This window comes from Grammomys surdaster, unplaced genomic scaffold, assembly GCF_004785775.1.
Source record: "Grammomys surdaster isolate TR1022 unplaced genomic scaffold, NIH_TR_1.0 126071, whole genome shotgun sequence".
Classification (NCBI taxonomy): domain Eukaryota; kingdom Metazoa; phylum Chordata; class Mammalia; order Rodentia; family Muridae; genus Grammomys; species Grammomys surdaster.
This window is the reverse complement of record NW_021620880.1, coordinates 1217486-1222157: the sequence shown is the minus strand read 5'-3', so window position 1 is coordinate 1222157 and position 4672 is coordinate 1217486. Positions and strand designations below refer to the sequence as shown.

Below are 4672 nucleotides of genomic sequence, written 5' to 3'. Positions count from 1 at the left end.
CCCTCCCTCCCTCCCTCTCTCTCTCTCTCTCTCTCTCTCTCTCTCATAGATCCCTGAGCCTTGAGGGGAGAGGTTTGATAGACATCTCAATTTATGACTGAGTACTCCGAAGTCTCTCACTCTATGCGCGTTATGTGATGACCTCATTTTAACTTAATTGCCTCTGAAGTCTCTGGGGCTGGGAGTTAGCTCAGGGGTAGAGCATTTGCCTAACAAGTTCAAAGCAAATGGGTTCAATCACCAATACTGCCAAAAAAGAAGGTAGAGCAGGGGGCTCTGCGTGTGTCTTCAGAGTCAGTCACATTCTGAAGTTCTAGGATTTGACTTGAACTTGGGTAAGGGCTCAGCCCATTAACATATTATAGAAATGTAAATATTCTTGTAGTATCTTCAGCTGATAAAAGCTTGATTTTTAAAGTATTGCTAATTAAGTTTACATTACTCAGTATTATAAAATTCCACCAAATGGAATTGTGTTTTGTAACTTTAGGATTGTTTTTAAGGAATTAGTAGTAAAAAGATTCCCCTGAGTATTACCGTGTCGTGCAGCTGGCCTCGCCTCAGCTCCTTTTGCTGTAGTCTCCCAAGTGCTGGGTCGCAGGTGTGTTCTAACACACTTGGCTAAAAACTGCTTTTTAAAACATCAGAAAATCATTTTGTTACAGCATGTTAGCATGGTTTTCTTCCCTGGCTTGATCCAAAAACAAAACAATAAGAGAGGGTGGGACCATTTGGAGCGTTGTCACCTCGTACACAGCCAGGCAAGTAGCCCTTCTGAGCCCCGACGTGCCGGGGTTGGAGAGTGTGTGATCTTTTGAGCTGGTCTAGTCACCTCGTAAGAAGGGGCCCCTGGGGTCATCTGCAGCTGTGCATTGTCTCTGTATTTAGATGTAGTGGCTTTAAGCACAGTGTTCCCTGTTTATCTCACATACACTGGTTTCCTTTCATTTGGCTTGGTCTGGTTTTGCTTTTTTTTTTTTTTATGTTTTTTTAGTAAAGGTCTCATATAACCCAGGCAGGCCTTGAGTCCACTAGGTATTTATGTCCAGGCTGGGTTTGAACATTTTATCCTCCTGCCTCCCACCTCCCACGAGCTTGGTGGTGTGCACCACCATGCCCAGGTATATACTGGGTTTTTAAGATAATGCACTATTTTGTGAACAGATGTCAGAATATCTATTTTGTGCATCGTCTCTGAGTTTTAAGTTGTGACCCATATTGGTTTTATACAGATTTATTTCAGGCTACACAATTGGAGCAAATTCAGTTTATCTTTCCAGTCATATCTAATTACTGATTCTAAGACCTCACTGAATAGCCTGTGAGACAGTTTTAGCCCAAGTATGAGTTACTTAAGTTCCATATCTGAGTGTGTAATAAAATGATCTCATAGTAAAATGACTGAATTTTTTTTAATTGACTTGACTTTTTAAGTGAGGTTTTTGGTTTTGAGGCTACCCTGTCAGGAACCAAGACTCATCTAAAATGTTGATTTTTTTTTCTCTACAAGTTCCTTATTACTGACTACTTTAGAAAGTAAACCTTCACTTGCACCCAGATACTCACACCCAGATACTAGACACAAACATTTTACCTGCGCTCTGCCCCACCCTGCCCTGCCCCGCCCTGCCCTGCCCTGCCCTATTACTTACATGGCTGGAGAAGCTGTTTGGGGTGTTTTCTTTTTCTGCCAGCTTGTCTGTGGAGAAAATACAGCTGTGCCTGTTGTCCCACAGGATTAGTTCAGTTCCAGAGCACAGGCTTTGTTGAGAAACAAGCAGCACCGTGAGGACCGGAATGAGCGGAGCTTGGGAGACGGGAAGGGTGAAAACAAAGTGAGCAGGCCGCAGCAGCACAGTTCCCAGGCAGCATCAGCAAGGCAGTGAAGAAGGTGCTGTGTGGGTGTGTACTAGGGGAGGGGTTGTGGCCTACATGTGCATCCCTGCTGGATACCCATAACTTCTCTGATTGTTGTCACATTTAGGCCAGGCATGGTAGATTACACCTATAAGATCAGTACTTGGGGGATTGAAGCAGAAAGAGAAATTAAAAGACCAGCTTCGGCTGCATAGCAAAACCCTGTCTCAAAAAGAAAAAAGATGCACTCAGAAGGCAGAGGCAGGTGGCTTTCTCTGAGTTCAAGACTATTCCAGGCCAGCCAAGGCTGCATAGTAAAACTGCCTCAAAAGACAGACAAAACAGGGGAGAAGGGAGGTGGGGTCAGGGGCCAGGGAAATGTGTGTTTAGTGAAGACTCACAGTCTCTTGCTGTCAGCTGGAGCAGTGGGGTGAGGAGGCTGGGACTGACTAAGTGGTAAGCCTAGCGAGCTTGTCTGGAGTCACGTGCCATAGTAGGAAGAACTGCTCTCATGCTTAGCCTTTATGTGGCCTTAGTTGTTCAGGGCATTGGAATACATGTGACATTTTTTTTGTATGTGCTTATATGTATTTTTATTAAGAAAACTGAACAGGCAGTAGCAGTGCACGCCTTTAATCCCAGCACTTGGGAGGCAGAGGCAGGTAGATCTCTGTGAGTTTGAGGCCAGCCTGGTCTGCAGTGTGAATTTTAGGACAGCAGGACTACACAGAGAGAGGAAAGAAAAGAAAAGAAAAAAAGTTTAAAGCACTGTCAGCTGGCAATGAGAACATACCCAGACAACTTGTCCACAAGTAGTTTTTCTCTCAGATTTATAGACTGTAGCATTCCTTACACAGAAGAGTCTGGGTGTAAACTGTGGGGCACACAGAGTCTTGGAGGGCTCTACTGGGAAGAGTAAGCTGGGCATCTGGTTGGAATGATCCCGTCTTTCAAAGTCACGTAATGGATGCTGTCAGTGACGAGTAACAGCTCACTCAGAAAACAGGAGTCGGCAGCCTGCAGTGTGGAGTGGTGTGCCCGAAACCTGGCAGTGATGGTTCTGTTAATGAATGTGGGTTAAGAGCAGCCTTTTCCTGAAAACCTTGAGCTGTATGATTCTGCCTGTGTGCTGGCAGAAATTGCTGGAGTTGCTTATTTAGTGGTTGGCCTGCATGCTGTTGGTCGCTTACTCTTGGCTGTGTGATAGGCCCACACTTCCTCTTCTATATTGGGAGATTCAGAGTTTAACTTTGACTTCATAAATAAATTGAAATAAATAAAGTTAAACCCCCACTTCCTTTTTTCTTCTGTTTCTCTTATTTCCTCCTTTCCAGTTTTCATACATGTATATTGAGTTCTGAGCATGTTTCCCCATCCTTCCTCCCCACCCCAGGCCCTCCTCCCTCCCTTTCCTCAGCCCACTTCTTTCCTTGTGCCTCCCTTTCCCCTTGTCAACTTCACATCTTTCAGGTTGTGGGGTGTATGTGTGTCTTTTTTTTTTAATTGTAACAATACTATTGGAAAACTATAAGCAAAAACATTTGTTTATAAGCCGGCATTTAATGTGTAAGCATACTGAGAACAATAGAGGTCGGCAGTGTTAGGCCATCCTTATAAACAGTGGAAGTGGGCACACGTTGGTGGTTTGTTTCTTTGTGGTTATCGGGGAGTAAGATCAGACATTTCCTTACCCAGATTTGGCAAGTGGAATGTTTTGGTTCTGATGATGTTCCAAGGTGCGTTGTGACGTTGTGCATGAGTCATGTTGTCTCCTGCAGACAGGCTTTTGGCAATTCAGGGAAAGTTTGTGCCTAGTGCCCTTGACAAGCTAGTCCTTGAAATAGCACTGGGCATCAGAAGAGATTTCAGTATCTCGGAAGCTAAGGCAGGAGGATCACCATTTGAGTTTAAGGCCATTCTAGGCTCTATCTTAAAAGAAAATGGAAAGAAAAATGTCAGTAGCTTGTACCCTCACTAATTATCCCTGGCTAAGGGAAGTCAGAGTCGGGTGTTGCGTGGACATACTCAGCTTCAGCCCCAGGACCGGACTACGGCTCTCGGGCTTTACCAGCTGTGGGGCTCACCACATCCTCATAGTATGGTCACATGGACGATGAATTTCTTCTTGTTTTGCAGTGTTGGACACTTTCCCACCATGCCGACAACATTTTAAATATCTGTCAGCTTTCTAAAAGTTTAACTGAAGGAAACCTCTAAGACTTCGTACCTGAGGACTAAAGTGCAGCCACCAGTTATCAGGTCAGTGTCACCTCCACTCCGCCCACAGGCATACCACTGCCAAGCTAAATCATACTGCAGTTTGATGTGTCTAAGAAGTATTACAGTGTGCATCAAGAGTACATTCAAATGTATACAGTAGCAAAGAATTGCTCAGTTTTAATATCTATGAAGAAAGGTTACTAGAACCTGTTGGTCTTGAATTACACAGCTGTGGCTTTCCCTCCTGTATACTGTTTGTATAGCATTATAAACAATAAGAGAAACGAGTTGATTTTGTTGTTGTTGTTGTTTTTTGGTTTTTCGAGATAGGGTTTCTCTGTGTAGCCCTTGCTGTCCTGGAACTCACTCTGTAGACCAGGCTGGCCTCGAACTTAGAAATCCGCCTGTCTCTGCCTCCCAAGTGCTGGGATTAAAGGCCTTTAATCCCATCACTGCCCGGCTTATGAGTTGATATTATTAAGAAAATGTTCTGGGTATTAAAGTTTGTGTGTAGAAGTGATTTTATAGATGCAGGTAAGACGTGCGTGTGTGTGTGTGTGTGTGTGTGTGTGTGTGTGTGTGTGTGTGTGTGTGT

At 44.2% G+C, this 4672-nt stretch overlaps 1 protein-coding gene across 2 annotated transcripts in view; it reads left to right on the top strand.

Moving 5' to 3' along the window:
• Nucleotides 1-4672, top strand: part of Cttnbp2nl (CTTNBP2 N-terminal like) — a 49738-nt gene that overhangs the window by 10479 nt on the left and 34587 nt on the right. The window contains exons 2-3 of one of the 2 annotated variants that reach the window (XM_028755665.1): nt 1737-1891; nt 3994-4116. The gene's annotated coding sequence lies outside the window, so the exon portion shown is untranslated. The remainder of the gene's footprint in view (nt 1-1736; nt 1892-3993; nt 4117-4672) is intronic. The other variant, XM_028755664.1, reaches the window with a different exon arrangement.